At 56.0% G+C, this 22326-nt stretch overlaps 1 protein-coding gene across 9 annotated transcripts in view; it reads right to left on the bottom strand.

The window, feature by feature from the left end:
- The window catches only part of Zmiz1 (zinc finger MIZ-type containing 1), a 194736-nt gene that overhangs the window by 156802 nt on the left and 15608 nt on the right, over positions 1–22326 (bottom strand). The gene's annotated exons all lie outside the window — the stretch shown is intronic.

Raw genomic sequence — 22326 nt, 5'->3', positions numbered from 1 at the left:
AGCACTGTGTCCTTCTTGCTGCTAAAGCGCAAACCTTGGGGTCAGCTTGACGAGAGGACAAACACTCTCATTTCACAAATGAGGGACAGAGGCCTGATGGCTCTTCCCACGATGCCTCAGCAAGCGGGACAGGCAAGGTCAGGTCTCGAGGGTACTGTGATTCTGCCAATGCCTGTGGCAGACACCAGGCTCCCTTGGCTGGCCCAATCCCCCAGCCATGGAAGTTAGCTCCAGGGAAAGGGGACATCCTTGGGAGCCCCAGCAGGGTCTCAGTAGCTGCCCAGGGCCAGAGATGCCCCTGACATCCCTCAAAACCACCAGCAGGGCAGAAAACATTTAGAAGTACCTGCTACACGGTAGCCAATGCCACCTCCCCACAGCGCTGCTTCTGCAAAAGTGCGCGCACTTGTCACCAAATACACATCCTGGAAGATTCCCTGCAGCATTCTGCATCCCAGCCCAAACTGAAGCCTGGCCAGGGGTGGTGATACATGCCTGCAATCCCAGTACTTGGGAGGCTGAGGAGGAGGATCATGGCAAGTTTAGTCCAGCCTGGGGTACACAGTGAGTTCAAGGCCAGCCTGAACTAGCAAGACTCTGTCTCAAAAAAAAAAAAAAAATTTGAAGTCTTCTCACGTGGCCACAGACCACCAAGTGGATGAGCTGATGTACCCACAATGAGTTACTCCATGTTGTTGAGCTGAGCAGGGGGCAGCTACAACTAGAATACAAATGCACCTCACACGCACCACGCTGATTTTAGAAGCAGTGCAGAGTACACTTTCAAGATCCATTTGCATCAAGGTCAAGGACAGCCAGAACAAGTCCACGCCAATAGCCCACTACACAAGGCCAGAGCATCTCCACAGCTCCTCCCACCAAGAGGCGGTGCCTGTCCTCTGCCCCTAAATGTGGGAGGGTCTTGAGACTAGTTTTAACCAATCAGGTGGAGGGTGTAGGGACAAGTCTTCTAGGGTCCTGCCCTTCCTGACATTGACATTTGGAATTTGGCCACAAGAGGGAGCCATTCTACTTTATGGGAGGTAAACTGAGTCCCAGCCAACAGTACCACTACCTCGCTAACTTTGACGGTCAGAGCCAGCTGACAGCACAGGTGACTGGAACCACATAAGCCCAGGCACTCCGGTGCATGGTGTGATTTCTAAGCAGTGGCTGTTTTAGGCCACTCACTTTGGGGTGGCTTTAGGGCAATGACACATGGTGACAGCAGGCTGCTGGAAGGCAGGATCGGCTTTTCCTCGAGGGAGAGGTCCCTGGAGGCATACAAGGGCTGCTAGGGGACTGGATGTTCTACTCTTTGATAGCAAAGTGGTGACTCACACGACCATATTCACTTCCAATTTGTTAAGCTACACGTAGACGATCTGACATTTCTCTGCATGGACGTAACATCCCAGTAGAAGTGAAAAACAGATTCCAAGACCCTCCATCCAAGAGTAGCAGGTCCGGCCCCAGGCTGGCCAGGCACCCCCTCCTCCAGCAAGGCTCCCTGACTGCCCCAGCGTGCATGGGGCTGGGCCTGCCCGAGGATGCAGTTCTGACTGGATCTCCTGATTTCCCAGCCTTTGGAACTCTCCAAGCACCTCACTTCCTCTCGCTCAAGGTTGAGATCCCCCTAGCCTGTGTTGACCAGAGCAGTTTCTGGTGATCGAGGGACATGGGTCTGGTAGTCACACAGTGAGTCACAAATCAGCATCAGACAGAGCAACTCCCCCCAGCTAGCTCCCCAGTCATTAGGGTAATCTGTTTACAGTCTCTGCTGGGTCCCTACTTTCTCTCTCCCATGGTAGGGACTGTGCCCCAGGTCAAGGCAGTTCTGTGACCAGGGTCTCTTGCTAGCTTTCTCAGGGGCCCTGCTGTGCCAGTCATGGTACCAGCCTGGAGCAGGCTGCATGGCATCCTGTCACCTGTCCCTAGCCTCAGGCACCCCTCACTAAGAAAGGCAGCTCTCTGCCCAGCACAAAGGCACAAAGCCAGAGTGAGCCCAGACCCCTAGAGAGGTGACGATGGGCACGTGGGACAGCTAGGGAGATCACAGCCCAGTTTAAGAAAGAACTCTGGAATGGAGCATGCTTGCAGTTTCATGGTTCAAGGGGTGAGCACCCAGACCACAGAGGTATGCAAGCAGAGAAGTGGCTACATGGGGCTGTGGCCGCTGTGAGCATCAGGAGGCAGCTGGACTCCTGATAAGAATCACCTGGGCGGATGGTTAAGCACAGAGTGGCCCAGCTCTCCCTCCACCCTTAGGATGAAGTCTGTAGGTCTGGAAGACAGCCCAGAAATTTAAATTGTTAACAAGTCTTCCCAGGTGATCCTCCGCATCTGGAAGGTTTGGAGGGGTGAGGGGCCAGCAGATGACCTTCCGGGTCCCTCTGGGGCCACAGATTAGTGATTCTGAGTCTCTCCGCTCCACCCACCCAAACCCCATCTGGAAGATGCTGGCCTCCCTGCATCATTAAAATAAAAATGATTTAAAAGCTGGGGAGAGGGGCAGAGATGTCAGGGGAGAGGGGTTCTCAGCCCATGGCGACAGCAGTCCAGCTCCTTCCTGGCCCTGAGCCCCCCAGAGCCATCCAGAAAAGCTCAGCATTGTGGGAGGGGGTGACAGCTGCTCAGCTGCTGCTCAGGAGGCCTGGAAAGCAATTATCTTGCTCTTAGCAGAGAGGCACCGGCTCTCACCACCCTTCCCTCCCCTTTCCTCCCTCCCGCCCCCTCTCCTCTCTCCCTCTCTTGCGTGCACACACACACACACACACACACACACACACGCACACACACGCATGATCACGCTCACCGTGGCTGGCTGTGCACCCCCCTGCTCCCAGCCTCAAGATCTCCCCAGCTCCCTCGCTCGGCCTCCGTCCTCAGAGCACATTTCCAACACTTAAATCATTTAGCCCGCTAAACCGGAGACGGCAAAATGGGTGCTATTTCTTAAAAACATACAGAGAGCGTATTAAATTATTGATAGCCATTAAACAGGGGGAAAAAAATTAAACAGCTCTCAGCTCTTATCAATCATTCATGCAGTTTCCACTGGGGTGTTTTCTGGGGCCAGCTCCTGCCAGCAAGGAAGGCAAAGGCGTGTGGTGTGGCTGGATGCAAGCGGGGCGGGGACACTCAGGCCCCCACGAAGATCCTCACACAAGGACAGGGCGGGGGAGGTCAACTCTCCACGGCAAACTCCGCCTCCTCTCTTCACCACATCATTAACAAAGGGAGACTCCAAGGCTGCCTTCAGGAACCCCCTTAATTAAATCCAGCCTGCTTTTATTAGGCACCTACTATACATCAGCCTGCAGGATGTGCAGATAATGGAGTCCCCAGGTCTCCTCCCAGGCAGCAGGGGGGGGGGCCCTTTGCAGAAAGGGATGACTATGCCACAGAACCATTAAGAGAGGTCCAGAGAGAGGTGGCTCAGGAAAAGGGGGCTGGAGGAGACTGCCAAGCAACACGGCCAGAGAAGTGATTCTTGGGTGAATTCTTAGATGAAGAGCAAAGAGTGCTAGAGAATGGGATTGCAAAGGGACAGCCCAGGCACAGGTCCATTGGGCAAACCAGTAGAGCTGGGCAAGGGCCAGTGCCCCTCCTGTCGCAGCTCTGCCCATCCTGGACAGCAGCTCCTGGCAAGCAGGGAGGCAGTCCTGGGTATGGCCAGTGGAGAGTAGAGTGGCCCACGACCCACAGCCACGCTCAGATCCAGCCCAGGCCAGGGCCCCCTGAGCTGTGCGCAGGCGGGAGGTTGAGGTTCAGTCCAGCAGCCTTGGACAGCAGCACCTCCACCTCCACATGGTAGATCCATTTCCTGGCTCTCACTCAAGACACCTAAGCCAGTGCAACACAGGCCCCAGAAGCTCCACCGCTCTGGGCACACACAGGCCTGGCGGAGCTGCCTTGGGAGCCAGGCTCCCCCCTGCCGCCAAGCCATGCCAAGGACCTGGGCACAGGGCTATGGGAGCCAGCTGACACCTAACACCACTCGCCATGCTGCTCAGGGACCATCCACAAGCAGAGGCCATCTGAGGTTCCGAGGCCGTGGCTGCAGTGGGAACAAACAGGCCAGGCACTGCTGCCTTCTCCCTGTCCAGCACACCACACCGCGGGCTCCAAATTCTTGAACGCCTTTCAGGAGCTCTGGCACGCTGGGAACCCGGGTTGGGAGTGGAGCTGGAGAAGGAGAGGCCCTGCCAAATGTGGATTGCATCCTTGCCAGAGAAAGCTGCTGTCACAGGGAAACATTCTGGAGAGAATGGCTGTTTCCCACTGCCCAGGACGTCACAGTATCACAGGGAGATGTGAGATTTGCAAAGTCGTGAGCTACTCGAAGGCGCCCTCTCCCCAAATTCCCCAAACTCCAGCCTTGAGGATCAGGCTCTCCATGCTGCTGGTGGCCCAAGAGCTGCAGGGTAGGTGGCTGAGAGAAGGGTGTCACAGGCCACAGCCCCCAGTTGTGCCCAGACTTAGCACCCAGCTTCCCCTCCATGGACCTCAGTGGCAATACGCAGTGGGCTCCGGAAGGCCCTGTGGCTCCCAAGGCCACAGCAACCTCCAGGCTGTCTGTCCTCACAGCGTGCCAGGGACACGTTGTTCCTGAAGTCACCACAGCACTTCGGCTCTGCTTGCCTCAGGACTCGGTGCGATGTCATTGGCCTGCTTCCCTAACAGCTTGTGACTCCCCTGGGTCTCTGCCGCCCCTTGCCTGGGTTGCTACACATGACTCCTCTCCCGTCCAGAGTCCACACAGGTGCAGGGCCCTGGCAGAGCCGAGGCCTAAGCTAGCCAGCTGAGCAGCAGAACCAAGATCGGAATAGGCGTAGGACTTTGCAACCCAAATCAAACACACCTGTCCCTGCTCCATTACCAGCACTGACTCCCCACTGCTAAGTCCCCTGGACTTTCATGCCCCAGTGCCTTTGCATATACCATTGCTTTCTCTGCCAGCCAGGTTCTTCTCTGGGTCAAGTTTCAGGTCACCTTCCAAGGCTAGTGCACATTTTCCACACTATGCTAGGCTGCACTGTAGCCACATCTGTTCTGAGCTAAGTGGGGGACATGGTGAATGCAAATGGGGTTCTCTTCACCTGCCAGACAAGGTCAGAGGGAGCCTCTAACTTCACTACACTCAAGTTATCTCCCCACCACCCACTTATTCATAGTTTTTTCCCCCCAGAGAGGATCTCTCTGTATAGTTAGGCTGGGCTTGACCCCATTTATGTAGTCCAAGTGATCCTCACCCTCCAGAGCAGACGTCTTGCTGTCACTGTTAAAACCACTCCATGGAGAGTGGATAAGATGGCCAAGTGTAAAGGAGCCCATGGTCATGGAGGCCCTGAGCCCAGGGAAGGAGCAGGGTTGGGAATTTCCAAGCAAATGCCAACAGTAATTGGCCATGAGTGAATTGTTGACTTCGACTCGAGAGCTCTGAGAAACACATGCCAAGGTCTCAAGTTCTGGCCCGTGTGGGCCACTTGGCCTCCCTTGGCACAGGCCTGAAGGCACCCCCGTCATGCCCTGGCTGGCCATCTGCTTCACCTCACAGCCACCAGTCACTAAGAGCTGCGCACTGGAGCCAGAGCAGCCCAGATGTCCTACGGGAGAGGGGACGCCCTCCCCAGGAAGGATGCCAAGCTCTGCCCGCACACTTGTGCCCTCCTGGAATGTGCTCCCTCCTCCTCATGCACAGGGGCTGGCTCTGGTCTGGCCTGTCCACCTGTGCCCACCTCGGCCCTGGGCCTCCTGCAGCCTTGTACAACTCTCAGCTGTCCTCTACATGCCCTGGTCCAGTGCCAGGACGTCCATCCTGCAGTGCAGCCCCTGCCAGGATGGGATCCTCACATCCTTTCTGGACCCCGGCAGGTACTCGAGTCAGAAGCCTCATACACCTGTACATGCAGTGGCAGCAATGGCATGAGTGGCCTCTGTCACACACAGCAAGGATCCCCCGGCCCCACGTGGAACACAAGGACACGACAGCCAGGCAGGGGCCGGGCCCAGGAGACCAGTATGGCACCAGGCGGCCCATAGCCATCTGCGGGCGGTAGGAGGAGCCATCATGCTGATGTCACCTGCCATTCCACAGCCACCCCATAAATCAGGAAGCCACCTGCCACACGTATTTAAATCACAGTTCCGGGCAATAGCAGCCAGTAGCAGGCCCAGGCCCCCCTCAGCATGTGGGCAGAGGAAGAAAGAAGACATTGGTATTTGGCATTCCTGTCACCCAGGGCCACCTCCTGCCCTCACTGCCGAGTGGCCCCAAGGCCCACCCAGCCCTGCCTGCACAGCCTTTCTTCCTCATTCTGTTTTCTTCTTCCACATACAGCCAGGACCCTTCAGAGACCCCCCAAGCTGAGCACTGTCCTCTAGTCCTCAGTGCTGAAAGCTTTCCTAAGCCCCCAGAAGTCCAGGCCGAGGCACGGGCAGGGAGTGAAGAGTCCACCTCTGGCCCCCAGACCTGCCTTGGAGCCAGGGCCTCACGCCAGCTCCTGCTGGCCTCGCATCTCCACCGTCCAGCGGCAGAGTCGGGAAGAGGACCTCCGAGAGCTGCTGGTCCCGAGAACTTTACTGCTTTGGTAGGAGACCTCTGCCATACCGATTCACTGTGACTGTGAAGCAGCGCTCATGGTGGAACAGAATGACTAAAAGCGGGGGAAACTGGGCCAGGGATTTAGCTCAGCAGCTCAAGCACCTGCCTAGCAAGCACAAGGTTGTGAGTTCGATCTCCGGTACCAAAAAGAAAAGAAAGTGGGGGACCATGGGTCTGGGGTGAGTCTGGCAGCAAATCCGCAGTGGGGTGTGCTGGGGCTGGGCTGTGTGTCTGGCACAGACAGAAGCCAAGAGGTCAGACAGACAGACTGGGAGCTGGTTCCTCAGACAGTGAACACTGGACAGTTCCCAGAAACCCACTGACCTCCCTGGGCAGGGCCTCAGCTGCCAGGGGCTGGTGGGGGCATGTGGGCACCACCCTCTGTCCTGAAAGGCCTTGAGTGCTGCTTTGCACCAGCCCCTGTAATGGATTCAGGCCAAGCCATTTCATACCTCTCTCCCTAGTCCCCTCCCTGTTCCCCAAAGCCTGGCTCTCTCTGCCTGGCAGGCTGGGCTTTTCCAACTGCCTCCTCCACAGTGGGACCAGTGGGCACTGTTCCCTCTCCTGCCACCAGGTGGGGCTTGGGTAACCCCGACTTCCCAGCCTGCCTAAACACATGGTCATTTCCCCCACACCCCTGCAGAGCTGCCCCATTACGGATGAACAATGCCCAGAACCCCCAGTTTGAGCCAGGAAGGTGAACCCCAAGATCCCCACAACAACCCCATTAGGTATTTATACCCATTTCTTTGATGAGGAAACTGAGGCACCGAGAGATTAAGAGCAAGCCGTCCAAAGTCAAGTGGCCAGGAAGTGGCTAAAATGCCAATCAGGCCATCTGGCGCCACAGTTCTCACCAACTAGGCCACAAAGCCTCTGAATGAATGAATGAAATTTAAATACCAGGAGGCACAGTGCCTTTGGAACTGTTTTTGTGAATGGAAGCTGAAGTGGCCAGGACGTGAGTGTCAGTTCTTCAGGCCAGGTCTCCACAGTAACCTGTTGTGTTATCTCAAGCAAGTTGCTTTCCAGTGCTGGGCCTCTATTTCCTCCCCTGTACAATGGGAACAAATGGGGCTATCTCATCCACAGGCCGGACACAAAGGCCATGGTCAAGTGACAGCTCCCAAGTGACACAAGGGCTCGATGCTGATGGCTTAACAGACAGGGCCGAATGTGCACCTCGGAGACTGGTGCCTGCTCTGGAGGGAACCACGGAAACCGCAGGACTGTCCTGGGAAATCTCAGCACATCACCCCCCAAAAGGACCTTGTAATCGAGGCCAAACCTCACGCAAAGCAGGCCAAGGCCGCGCCCAGCTCCTCCCACCATCCTCTCTGTGGTCCTTCTCTAGGCTGCGGAGGCAATGTTCTTATTTCTGGTGCCCTGTGCTGGCTGGAGTTGGGCCACACACAGGCTTCCTCAGCACAGGGCTGGGTGCCAGTCCTCAGTGGCACCGAGTCCCCTCCTCGATGCACAAAGAGCACCTGTTAGGTCCCCAGGGGAGCCTCTGGGCTTGAGCACTTGCTGATCACGCTGAAAGCTGGGAGAATGCCTGCTCCTGTACCACCCAGCTTCATGCCCACGACGTGGCAGACATCACCAATCGACTCCCAGGTGCTCGTACAGCTCAAGCCTGGTCTCAGAATTACTTTTTCTCTCTCTTTACTTACACAGCTCTGGCTGCCTCAGTGTCCTAAATCAAAATGAAACATTTACCTTTCATGGTCAGTTTGACTTTGGGGAAGAGCCAGCAGTGACACTGTGCCAGATCTGGTGAATAAGGTGGATGAGGACGCACTGTAATATCTTTACGAGCCCGCCTTTCTGTTGAATGACACTTGGCAGCAGCGTTTGCCATTTTGATCCCACTTCGTAAAGACACTCACAAAAGAAGACTTCCAGAACTGCTTCAGAAAGTGGCAAGGAGGATGGGATAACCGTGTTGGAAGCAACAGGGAGCACTTCTTTTGTTTTGTTTTGTTTTTAAGAGGAAACACTTAGAAGGGGGGTTCATGGCAAGGTGTCTTTCACTGTAGTAATATTTTAAAAATTTAAGCATCCATCCTATACTCTGATCACACTATTTGCAAGTTAAACAAAAACAAAGGTGTGGCTATTAAACAGTGGCTTTCTGTCAGTGCCCTCTTGGGGCTCTGACCCACCACCGGCTCAGTTCTCATGTTAAGGGGACCTCAGCAGTGTGCAAGCCCTGGAGACTATCCCTGACACCCACAGAGGACCAGCATCAGAGGGGTGCTAGATGACAGTCCTGTTCTCTCTCTCTCTCTCTCTCTCTCTCTCTCTCTCTCTCTCTCTCTCTCACACACACACACACACACACACACACACACACACACAGAAAGGTCACAGAGCAGTGAGTGGCAGGGCCGGGATGGTGACCAGGGTCCTCCTCTCTGCTGGCGCTGCCCCGTCTGTACCACGCAGAATCACTCAGGAAAGCAGAACCCCCCTGACCTGTGGCTGGTGCAGTAACAGTTTTTACACCTGCCATTAGCAACTGTGATTTAAGAGGTTATTTGTCTTAATTTTCAGGAATCAGCTTCTCAGAGAAGAGGTAATAACGAACACATCGGGCTGGGGAAGCTCGTCTTTTTGGAAAATATTTATAGCATTTCAAGACAGTTTGGTGGCAATTGGATACAGCATCTGCTATTTTCCTCACGTTCCCCCACAGCTCTAGACCCACAGCAGTCAGTCATACACACACACATGCATGCACACACCCTCATGCATACACAGGCGTGCACGCCCCCCACAACAACACAACAGCATCCACGTCAGAGTGGAAAGGAAGTTGAAACTGATCACTTCTTGGAGAAATGAAAGACCCTGGTGACTCCACAGTGTTCAGACCCCCCACCCACCCCAGGTGGCAGCCAGGCCCCCAGCTCTCCCAGGAGCAGCACCTATGATAGCTCAGAGCTGTGGCCAGGCCCCAAGGCCACCAGAGTCACAGCTCCAAGTGAGGGCCAGGAGGACTCCCAGACCAAGATGCTGACTCATAGGAAGCCCCAGTGGTCAAAAGGGCCCCCACCTACCAATCTGGAACCAAGCTGCAGGCTGGAGGATGATGGGAAGAAATCAACCCCTGAAAATCTGCCACTGGGCACTGAGGGCACTGGCCATGCAGGAACATTTCTCTGTCCCTATTTTACAGATGGCAAAGCTAAGGCTTTCACAAGCTGAGTACTTCCTGGAGGCACAGGCGCTGGCTGTTCTGTGGAAGCCCAGTACTCCTCTTCACGCTGGTGGCCGCCCTCACATGGCCCCCTTGCCACATTCACCACCCTGCAGGCCACCTGTACAGCCCACCCTCCAGGGAGACCTGGAGCCTCCCGATGCCAAGGCTGCACAACCCCGCTGCAGTGTCTGCCATGGAGTCCCCAGGGACCTTCTGCTCCAGCTTAAAGCCCCAGGTCCAGAGAGAGGGGACAGGCTTAGGGTTTCAGTGCTGGCCTGCGCTAACACAGAATCTGTGTGGAAACTTCTCAGCCATGCAGCTGCTCCCTGGCCTTGGGGTGCTGGCTGGCAACCCGAAATCCATTCCACCATGTGGGAGGCTTTGGTTGACACCCAGGGCTGGTGCAAGTAGGGTGCCAATATCCATAGAAGGGTGCCTTTTCACCACCCAGGTCTCCAGCCTTTGCCCCTCTGCACCCAGCTGCAAGCCTCCCATCCCCTGTTCCCCATAGTGCCTGGGGATGAAGCCCAGGCCAGGCCCAAGGGCAGTGCCCACTCACAGCCCAGATGGAGGCTACTGACACCTGTGTGGGCATTCCCTGGGCTCCCCTCTCAACTTGGGGGTCACAGATTGCACAATCCTGTGTCCCAGGATGGCACCACCCCTTCCAGATCAACAGCCCTCCACTCCAAGCAATCCCAGTGTTAGACCCCCAAAAATCAAAGAGCCATCCTGACTCTGTGACACTGCCTCCGCAAACACTGGACACCTTTACACTCTAGGCTGCTTTCAGATGTCCTCCTCCCAGAGTGACTGGCCTTGGTTTTATCTCTCAAGGGGTCATTTCTTGTTGCCCTGTTCTGCAACATAAGGCTAGCCCCACCCAATCAGCCTGGAGCACAACTCTCAGTATTATCCCTGCACTGCAAGTCTTATAGTTGGTTATTATTTGGTTGAGGGTTCCCTACCCTTGCCTCTGCCCAGACTTTGGCCCAAAAGGTCAGCTCCTTGTCACACTGCTTTCCTGCTTCATATCCAGCTTCATATCCAAGTGCCTAGAACAGCAGCTGGCACAAAACTGATGCTCAGTGCTTGTTGAATGAATAAGTGAATGAACATCCATGATCTCATTAGCTCCCCACCAAACCCAGCCAGGTTGGGAATGATGCCACTTCAAGGATGAGGACGCTAAGGCCTAGGGACACACAACGCATGGGGCACACAGGGCTTCTGCCCTCCCCAGGAGCCTCGGAAAGATGGTGAAAGTGTGGGGCTCCCATACTCCCCCTGCAACGTGAAATGTCGCCTCTGTGGAAACCACATCCTGTCCCCGTGCCTGGCCCAGCCTCAGCTGCAGGCCCTAGGTGCCCTTGCTGAGACCACGGTCCGGCCTGGCCCGGCCCAGTTCCTTTTCCTGGCTGTCCTGAAACTCACTGGCGGCCTGGGGCCAATGGAGGGCGGCAAGGACAGCACGGGCCTCCCTTCCGGGAGGGGTGGGGCACAGCTGAGTCAAATTTGGGTCACACTGCTGCCCCCATGGTCCTGTGAGGCCTAAAAATAACCATATTTACCCACTGCCCAACCCCGGCTTCTGCCTGTCAGAGGGGTTGGGCCTCAACGGTGATCTGGTCCCTGGCGTCTGCTGGGCTGCAGGCCTGGGCCAGCACTTGATGGGGTGAGACATTCGGGGTCCACAGTTTTGGGTGCAGGAAGAAGAGCTGAACAGGACCATGCATTCTCAGTGAAGAGTTGTGTGGGGACAGCAGGAAGGACAGGGTGGGGGCCAGATCGAGCTGTGGGAGGCCAGGCCAGTTCACCGTGAAGCCTCAAGGGGATGGGGAAGCTGGGTCCCAGGCAAAAATCCAACTTGTGTGTGATCTGCGCAGCCCACACCCGTCTCTGGTCCTCAGCTACCTGGCTGCCCTATGGCAAGTGCTGCTGGCAACAGGTGGCTACAGGCGACCTTGGCTTATGCGTGGTAGGTGGGGCCCTGAGGCAGCTGGGAGCCCCATGGCTATCTTGGTGTGGATGGCACAGTACCTTTGCCAGAACAGCTGTCACCTGGCCACCTGCCTCCTGCCCTGCTTCTCCCAGATGGACTTTAACACCGGAGGGGCTGGTGCCAGTCGCCTGCCAGGAGAGGACCCTCCCTCTGGGCAAATAGGCCCTGCCCTGTGCCAGGACAGAACTCAGGCCTTCGGAGGGTGTCATAGGGCGGGAGCACAGGCCTCCCTCACACCCTGTGTCCCTGGGGCCAAGGATCCTGGCTCCAAGGATACCATGGCCCCAGGCTTTCTTCTCTGACTTGGGATGCCTGTCCCACTTGCTGCCCTAGAGAGAAACAAAGTCCACGATGATGGCCTGGCTTCCAGAGCCACACCCCTGGCCGCCTTCTGTGCCTTGACCCATGCTGTTCCCTTGGCCTCCCATGCTCTCCCCTCACTTCCTGTCCTGGGGTTGCCTCACACTCCCTTCTCCAGCAGAATGAGCTCAGCCTTCTAACACACAGTATGTAACTCCCTAGGGCTCCTCCCTAAAGTGCCCAGGAAGTGCCCCTATGGCTACTGGCTGACCTATTCTCCAACCTGCAGCCCTTCCAGGTTCTCCTCCCTGTAGGCAGCTCCACCTAGCTGGCTTCTAACAGAACCCACCCAGCGGTGCAGCGGCATGGCCCACATCTCTACAGGCAGCTTCCATGCAAATACCCAGGGCTCAGGGCTCTTCCTTAAACTCAAATCCACACCTTTTGAGTATCATGGTGCTCAGTGTCGCACTGCCCAGAGCCATTGCAGTGATGGCTCTCCAGACCATATCTGTGACATTACCCCTTACCTGACTTTACACTCTAGGCACAGTTTGCATTCAAGGCTCTAAGGCCACCACTGTCAGAATCAGGTGAGCCCCAGGACTGTCTTTCTGCTGGTAGAGAAAGTGACATTCAGAGGTGCTGGGGATGGGTCAGGTCACACACACAGGGTGACAAGCCAGCACATGCTCTGACCCGCCTGTATGACCTGCCCCCCAGGGAACAAAGTGGGGTTCAAATGCCCCGCCCATAGCAGGGGCAGCAGCTGCTGCTGTGCCTCACCCCGCTCTCGCTGGAGCCTGGGCCTTTCTGGGAAGAGGGGCTACTTCCTTCAAGCCAAGCCATAGTATAGTGTCACCTGGGAAGGAAGGGCCAGAACAAAGGTTGATCCCAGGCACAGCAGCATGAGGGTCCCAGGGTTCCCTGAGGATCACAGAATGAGGCGAGCTGGCCCAGAGGCTGCCCCTGTGCTCACCACAGTGTCGCCTCTCTGGCTGCAGAGCAAACCCTGGCCTTTTTCCATGCTTTGGTCTCACGAGACTTCCCTCTTTCCTAAGGCTCTCCTGTCCTCACAAGCTGCCTTCCTTCAACATCAAACACAAATCAGCAGCAGCCAGTGGTGGGCCCTGGAGCTCACCAAAGACCACCCTGACAGAGCTGGATAGGGTCCCTGTGCCCAGGGGGCCCCCACACTTGACCCCAGGGACTCTCCACATGGGCACCAGCCCCACCTGTTCCTAATCCCAGCTGTGCTTCTCACCAGCAGGAGTTTGCATATCAAATATTCACTCAATTATGTTCACAAGGGCCCTTGAGGTAGGTGTTCTGGATACTCCTGCACCGACTTAATAGAGAAACCGAGGCATGGAGAGGCTGAGCCGTTTGCCCAATGTTGCCCAGTTGGGCCTCACAGGGAACTCAGACACAGGGCCCAGTGGCCTGGCTCCAGGGTGTACACTACCCACCACTTCACACTGCATCCAGAAAGCGTCTGGCTCCCCTCCGACGCCCCTAGGGCCTGGCCTGCTCAATCCCTCCTCCCCAGTGACCTCCAGAGCTGCCCAGACACGTGGCCTAGTTCTGATGCTCCAGCCACTGTGGAATCATCCACACCAGGTCCAGTCCTTCATCTTTCCCTGACTCTGGACCCTTAGGGAGGAATGGCAGCTGTGTAACCACCCTTATACTTCACCCCCAAGCCCTAGGCTGCCACCGGGGCACCTGGTGCCCCTGCACAAGGCGCCAGCATATCTGTAATCTGCAGGAACACAGTCAAGGCTCAGGAGAGGCTGTGACAGGGACCACAGGGACCTCGGGTTCAAGGCTTCTGGCTCGAAGGCTTGAGAAGCTCACAGGAACGGGACCCCACAAAAGGGTTAGGGTGCATATCATGCTCCCCTCCAGCTCACTACTGCATGGGGCACAGTTAGCATCCAAGCACCCTCTAAGGGGCCCGAGAAGACCACATATGTAGTGAGCACAAAAGCCCAAAGTGACAGAAATTGATAAAAACTTCACCGCGCCACTGACACCCCATATATCAAAGGCCCCAAATCTCATTCTCTCCTTGCCTCCAATTTCTATCAGAGCTTGCCAGCTGCACATTTATTGAGAAGTTTGTGATCTGACAGGCTCTGTATTACCAACATTAATGATGCGTCAGTCTCTAGAATTACTGGGGAAACAGTCCAATTGATTTCATTATCATCTCGAGTTCTTCACATTTCATTCCGGGCAGCTCGCTCCTGGGGTCTGAGCAAGGACTAGAGCAAATAAATAAAAGGTATGGGCCGGGGTGACCCCAGGCTGGGGATCTGCACTGATCTGGAGACCCCAAGGCAAGAGCCCTTGCGGCCCTCAGCCTTAGCTTCCGCTATCGGTGACACGGGAGTATCAGGTAGTATTCAGCAGGGCAGAGCAAGGCCTGGGCCTGGCCTCTCATTCATGCTACCAAGATGGAGGAGGCCAGCGGCAGGCAGAAATAGCCATGATGTCACTGTCATGTGCCCCCTGTCTGGGCAGGGAGCAGGCCTCACGTGGAACCCAGGGGCAGCACTGGCCATGGCCCCACCTGGGCCACATTTGCTGTAGGCCTGGCAGCTGCCATCTGTGGAGCCAGGCAGAACTGAAGGGTGTGCGTGGGGTCTACTGTGTCTCCAGGTGCTGTGTCCCTGGCCCTCTGTCTCCAGCTATCCAGGTCTGCTTTCAGTTGCTCGGCCTTGGCCATGCTGTCCCCTTCCTACCTCCATCATCGCATGGTGCCCCTTGGAAAGGCTTTTCTTGTCTAAAGGCTCTCTGTGCATCTTCTGGAATTTCCCATCGAGCATCCTGCTTCTTTCTGAGCACTTGGCCTAATCTAAAGAGAGGTCTCAGTTGGCTAAAGCAGCAGCTCCTTTTGACTCCACTCCCACAGACAAGGCTCTAGTCTGCTCTGTTCCTCGGCAGCCCTGTACGGACAGCAGGTGGGGCCGGATGGCCCAGTGGCTCTGGGTGAAGAGGACTACTGGTTTCAGGGCCTTGTGACTTCTTCCAGCCCCAGCTCCACTGTTGGAGGTTCTGAGAAGCGTCTTACTCCCAGCTTTCTGCATAAACACTCACCTACCAAGACTCGCCATCTCTGCTGCAGACCTTCTGCATGCTCCACCTCCCCTATGAGCACAAGGAGGCAGTGGGTGGAGTGGGGAGCTGTGAGCTTTCAGTCAGGCCAGGAGCTAGGTTCAAATCCCAGCCCCATGTTAAGCAAAACACATAAGTGCTTTACATTTTGCTTAATCACCTCAGCTACAAAACAGGTGCCAGAGGCCGGGGCGGTGCCAGGGAGAGGATAAGGGGAGGGACCACTGTCTCTTGGGACCTTCAGATTCAGGACCAAGGAGAGGGACCTCTAGGTCCCCAGGAGCAGGACACACCTAAGGTACCTTGAGGATGCTATCGACTGTCCACTTTCACTCACCGTAGGGACTGCTTCCCCTACCCCAGACAGCAGTCCTAAGGCAAGGCCCTGAGCGACGCTTGGAGTGAGGAAGGAAAGACTCCTGGCGCCCAACCATGCAGGGTCCAGGGTGTCTGGGCATACAGGTACCCAGGGTGTCTGCCTCAAGGTGGTACCAGTTAGGGTATCCCAGGCCCAAGGTGATGGCCGGGAGCAGGGAGGAACAGGTGATGCTTCACGTCTACACTCTGAGCTGCCAGATAAGAGGCAAAACCATGCTTATCTAAGCACAAGAGGCCAGCTGGACACCAGGAGGGCCACCACTGGGAGGCCTGCAGGGCTAAGCGTTGGCCTTGTGGGGCAGCCTTCCAGATATGGGCGTGATGGCTATTATTGTTATTTAGTACCATCTGGAATTAAATCAGGAGAATATTGGACTTAATAGATAGTGCTGACTTGAAAATAGGTTTTTTCCCCCTGAAATAAATATTACTGACATAATTTATTTATGAACATTCTCCATGGGGCTGGCTCTATGCTGAGCACTAAACATATGTTATTATATTTCATCCTCCTAACAACCCCAATTGTCCGGACTCTATGCCAATAAAGACGGAGACCTCAGAAGGGACCCTTGGATGCCTGAAGTCCCAGGACAGAAGACAAGGGGTATGAATCCAGGCTGGAAGGAGTACCTACACCTTGAGGAGACTGAGAAATACCCCTGAGGCCCCCAGGGTTCAGGAAACAACCTTTTAAGGCCCACCAGGGTGCAGAAGCAGGCCCTATAAGTCCTGGACTCTGACCATCGAGCAGTTTCATTTCCTTCTGAAGAGGACAGTGAATGCCAGAGAGGCCCTGGACTTTTCCAGCGTCACCTGCTATGCTGGCAGGGCAGGGACACCTGATCCATCTCCTGCTGCCTTCATGTCACCAGATTCTCAAAGGAGCCTGGGAAGAGAGAAGGACCTGCTCCAGAGCCAAGAGCAAGGCTGCAGAGCAAGACAGCCTGCTGGGGCTGGCATATGGGCTCGGACTCGGCTCAGCTCTGGAGTCTGCCTGGTAACAACCAGGCACCAGGTCCGGGCTCCTGGCCCTGGCCCAAGAGCTCACTTGGGATCTCTGGGAGCCCCCGAGTCCTCCAAGCTTGAGCTGTTCCCTTTGTCATCGCCAGCAGCTCTGCACTTGCAGGGGCTTAAGACGCCCAGGACACTAGGTCGGATATGGGCTTCTTGCCATTTCCAGCAGCTTCTCTTACTCAAGTAGGCCATTCTGTCCAAAGGGCAGCTGTGACGTGCAGAACAGGCTATGGTGTCAATATGAGACTGGCATTGTACGGCTGTGGACAGACAATGCCCTTAGCCCACTGTTTATTTATAAATCTGCCCGGCGCTCAACCACAGCCTTTACATACAGCTTCTCCCCAAATGCAAATCGGCTTCTTCCTGTAAGTCAAACCGGCTTGCTCGAGCTGATAAAAATCATCCCAAACGAGTTCCTTTATCTCCCCAATACAGAAGGTCCTCTGCACCCACACCTCCTAGAAAGAGGAAGATGTCCCACTGCTGCAGGGACAGGGACACAGAGAGGCAACCAAGGACAAGAGGAGACCTAAGTTCAAATCCTGCCACCAACACGGTCTCGTTTTGCACAGTCCAGTGATCACCTGTCACCATAACCATTCACAGGGGGTGTGAAGTGCAAACAGTCCCTCCTGCCCAGGGTGCACTGGGAAACTAAATGAGAAAATCTGCACATAAGTTGCTTGTCACGCTTTTGAGGGGCATAAGAAGTCCCCTGGATTCGGCAGTGATGACGGCAGTGGTTAGGAATAATAAATTAATTCCTGTCACCCATTCACTCTCTTGCCGGTGGCTTTAGGAACAGGCCTTTTTGCTCTCTGAGTCTTAGTTTCTCCAGTGAGTGACCTCTCCCCTGCAGGCAGCCGGCTCAGCCCCTCAACTGCCTGTTTCCTACTGAAACAGTGCTGGGGGTGCTGTTTCCAGTACTATCTCCTCTCTCTCTCTCAAGGGCTCTGTTATCACAGAAACCAAATCTGTTTTTAAAAGCCCCCAAACCCCATGTTACAGAAAAGCAAGCTACCTGCTGGCCGCATGCAGCTGGTGCTGGGACACAAGTGTCACTCAGAGGTTTGCTGGGTGGGAGGGAGGCAAGACAGGGATCTGATAAGGGTGGGTTACCAAGGAGACCAGCAGGGTGGGGGGTGGGGGGCAGGGGGTGGTGGCACAAGGTTACACATGAGTAAATGCAAAATGGCCCCAGAAGTTACCAGAGACCCAGAGGCGTGCAGTGGAACCTCTTGGCGTTGGTCCCAAGGTTTACAAGCTAATGTTGTGACACTGTCATGACAACAGTCCTGCCAGGTGATCAGAGTCCCGCCCACAGAGGACACCCCTAACCTTGCCCAGGCCTGGCTTGCTCTCCCAGCATGGTGTCCAGTGCCCATACCCCGTGAGCCAGTAGGGCGGGGGCAGGAGTTTTGGGGTGTGCGGAACACTGGGACCTGGAAGAGGGAGGTGACTGCCTGCAGCCATTTGGCTTGGTAACAAATCTCAGGACCCAAGTGAGCTCCAACTGAGAGAATCTAGGCAGGCCAGAGGTTCCCAGTGGGCCATGTCACAGACTTTCCAGAAAGAGGGAAATCCAGCAATGTCAGCCCACAGAGGACACCCCTTCCTTCTGCCTCATTTGTTCCTCAATTGGGCCAGGATGGGGTGAGGGTCTCCCTACCTTGCAGGCTTCCAAGCCAGCACCGGCCACTTTCAGAATCCTCTGCTGCCTCTGCCCTCCTTGGCATGGATGAGATGGGAGGAGGAGGGACCACCCCAGCCCTCCCACCACTGCAGGGGACAGGTTAGTACTCAGGGCACCTGAGGGAAACACACAGGCCTGTGTTATTAGCAGGGCTCCATCTCCTCCAACCCTGCCAGCTCCCTGTTGCCAGATTAATCTCCTAAAACGCTGCTGTGTCCCTTCCCTCCTGCTCTGCGCAATCATCCCAACTGCAGGATGAGCACCCTCCAACTCTGCCTTCCCTTGGGTCCCAGCATCCACGGAGACACCTCCACCGTTATCCCAAGTCCCTGGCGCTGGCTGAACCACCCAGGACCCTCACATGCATACCCCTTCCTCGCTTCCTGTCCTTTCACCTCCCAACATAGCTCTTCCCTGGCCTACAGTAACCAAAGCTTCTCCATCCCCAGCACTCACCTTAGATGGCCCTCCATGGCCATTCTAGCCCATGATCACCTCTTACACCTGGGATCCCTATTCCAATTTCTCTGCGGCCTTCAGGCCCTATCTTTCCCATTCTGCCACGGAGCTGAAGCTCCTTGAAGAGAAGATCTCACAACTTTGTTTAGCCATCTTTCCATACCAGAAATAGTGCCTCGATTGGTCCCTGTACAAGAGACAAAGCCCTGCTCTTTGCAAGTGTAGAAGAAGATAAGCCACATGCGTGGGGTGGAGGCAGCAGCAGCAGAGACACCTGCGTGTGTTATAATTTAGATCTAAGATGTCTCCCAAGTACAGAGGTGAGGCTTCTGGAGGTGACTGGGTCACGGGGGAGGATCATCGTCAGTGGATTCATCCATGGAAGAGCTCTGTGCTGTCAGGGTACAGAGCTGGGGGAGGGGTGGCGCATGACCTGGAATGCCCAGTGTTCAGGCTGGGTGAGAAGAGGGACATGAGGTGGGCACGTGTGGCCCCCTGGCTGGGGCCACTATTGGCACAGGTGACAGGTGGGCGGCAGCATGGACCCTGCTAACAAGGCAGAAGGCTTCACCCTGGGGGCCAGGCCCAACTGTCCCCAGAGAAAGCTGGTGAGATGCGAGGCTGGTCAGCCTGGCCTGGGGACACCCACTCGCCCTGCTTGTGCTGTGGGTGGGTCCTCTTGGTCTGGGCCTTTCTGAGCGGCCTCTCCAGATGGAGCCCCGCTGGAAACACACGGCTTACACTGCTGGCTCTCGGCCCAGCAGCCCGGCCACTCTCCTAGACTGCGACCGTCTCGGCAAATGGTTTCATTGTTCTCGCATCCCCAAGGCTTCTCTGAAGCGGGGCACAGACTTCTGGAGAAATAAATAAATGGAATCCTACATGCCAGGGTGGCACTGCCCATCACACCCCCACTCCAGCTCTCTGCCACCCTGGCGGGCAGCCCAGGCCCATTACCACCCCCTGGTTCACACCCTGGGAGGGGACAGAGGGCCTTCTGCTCCAAGTACCTCTCCTTTCCCAGGAAGGAGGTCCCTGAGGGCTTCAGCCATCTCCACAGCCACAGCAGGCCAAGTCTACGGTGCAACAGGCACAGTCCCTCCAAGTGCAGTGACCCCACGCTTTGCGATGCTCAGTGACTTCCCTCCTTCTGCTTCAGGAAAAATGGAGCATGGGAGGAACCAGCCTGTGAGCCTTTACCTCACCCAGGCTTGTTTTCCCATCTGTAAAATGGAGCTGTTAGTCCAGTAATGGCATGCTGTCCCTCACGCCCCCACTTGCATACTAACTGATGTCACCTGAGGCAGCGACGGTGACAGGGATGTGCCAAAGGCAGAGGGAAGAAAGAGGAAGGCAGACTGGGGGTGAGGGCTGCTGTCCATGGCATCAGAAGCCTTAAAAGCTGGTAAAAGGCTTAATCCTGCATAATGATTTACAAAGTGACAAGTAAAATAGATTTACCGTGACAGCTTGAAAGGAGAACCAGAGAAATAAAATGACGCTGTGGCTCACCCAGTCTCTGCAACCTGTCCCCTCTCCTCCAAAAACCAGGAGCTGTCACGGACACACATGCGGCAGAGGCTCCTGGGTAAGATGATAGAGTGGCCTGGGGTGGTGCCTGGGAGAGGGACGAAGGAAGGGGCAGGTCTGTTTTGTGTCCAGTGGTCTTGCGCTGGCCTGGCCAACACCCTCGGTGCAATTCCACCTGCACGGAGCTCGAAGCAGGTGCCTGTGCTCATAGGCCACGCACTCCAGCTCCTACCTGCTCCCAGGTAGGATAGAGCAGTCCCAGGGCTCTGCTGAATCCCAGGGCCCGCACAGAGGAAACTACTGTTCACCCAGAATGAGGCAGGAACTCAGCACTGGAACCAACAGCAAGAGGGGAAAAACCACAGAAGGCAAAAGCACCCGCAGCCCAGCTCATGTTGGACAGCACAGTGAGCAGGTTCTCCACCCATGCCGGTGCCCTGGCTCTGCTTACAGAGGCACCCCACATACCAATGCTCCTCCCCGAGATAAGAACATCATCTGCTGCCCACAGGCTGTGCCCCAGGGCTACAGGGCCCAGACACTTGCTCAGGACTCTCCGGTGACTGGGGCAGAGGCGGTGACTTGTCTGCACCAACAGACACAGACAAGGTCTCGTGCGAGAAGAGAGACCAGATTCCCCTTGATAACTGAGGGGCCTCTCTGAACGCCAACTTCCTCCTCTGGAAGTTGGGGACAATGCCACCCCTGCACAGTGTTCTATGACAGCAGGATGCCCCCAGAGCACTGTGCCAGGTGGTCAGTGGATGTCCTTACATTGCCCGTGGGCATGGACTGGGGCACATTTGCAGCAGGGACAGCCTGCTTAGGGGACAGGAGCTCTAGTGTCAGACCGAGCTCAGGCTTGTACCTGCTCATGGGACACCCACTCCCCAGGGCTCAGTGTGCTGTAGAGGGGAGATAGCTGTAGGGAGGTATAGTAGGCAGAGGCCGGCCTGAGGACTTCCAAGTCTCCTGCAGTCTCCACTGGAGGGGCAGAGTCCCTGAGGAGGCCCTGCAGGCTCCCTTGTGTCCCTCCCTGTCACCCTCTCCCCACTACCTGGCAACCCCCAGCTCGGGGAAACGTCCTGCACAGTCACTGACAGTGCCAGGGATGTGCCCAGGCAGGCCAGATCACTGTGTTTATCCAACCGCGGTGGCCCTCCCTCCTCCCGCTTGGCACTGTGGCAAGCTGGAGCCAACGTACCCATGTGCCCACAGCCTTACCCATGCGTAGGCTGTGCGTGCGAGGCCTGGGCCTTGCCCAGGGTCTTGCCCAAGAGGCCCTGCGGCCTGGCCCAGCTGCTACAGTGGCAAAGCCAACTCTCCCAAGAACCCGAGTGGCGGCGGTGTGGGCTCCACTGATTCACAGGTGTCGTAGGACCCAGCAGCTTTGTGCAAAACAGCCACGCTGGCAGGCCCTTCAGGAGCCCAGCCCTGCCCACAGTGAGCCCCAGCAGCTGTGAGCCCAGACACTGACATTTTTGCTTTTTCCAGCAGGGTGTACAGGTCATTCCCAAAGTGCCATCCCAGGGTTCAGACACTTTTTCTAAACCCCAGAACCACCAGGCAGTGCACAGGGGGTGGGAGGGGGTACTAGTCATCAAGCAGGAAGCACTGAGGAATCCATGCCAAGGGGACAAAGGTGGTGCTGCTGGCAGCCAAGTGCCAGAGGCGGCCTGTGGCTGGAGATCCCTGACGGGACTTACCAGGTTGCTGGACTAGGCTGCAAAAGCAGCCAGGAAACCATGTAGGGGACAAGGAGATGGGGCAGGGGACAGGTCAGATTCACCTGACCCGCCTCATGCACACGGGCAAGCTGAGATTTGAAAAGGTTTTGTAGGATTCCTAGAAGTTCACTGGATGGACAGAGCAGAAGGGAACAGAACAGTTGCTACTAGGACCAGAGAATAAACGATCTTGAAAGTCAGACTCAGGAACAGGAAAGCCTGAGAGCATCTCAAGCGAAGTGCAGGAGGTGACAGGAGCAGAGGCTTCCTTTATTAAGGCCCATA

This window comes from Cavia porcellus, unplaced genomic scaffold (assembly GCF_034190915.1).
Source record: "Cavia porcellus strain 051 isolate PalLab524CR breed Dunkin Hartley unplaced genomic scaffold, mCavPor4.1 scaffold_28, whole genome shotgun sequence".
NCBI lineage: Eukaryota > Metazoa > Chordata > Mammalia > Rodentia > Caviidae > Cavia > Cavia porcellus.
Note: the sequence above shows the minus strand (reverse complement) of the source record. Positions and strands in the feature narration are given on the sequence as shown.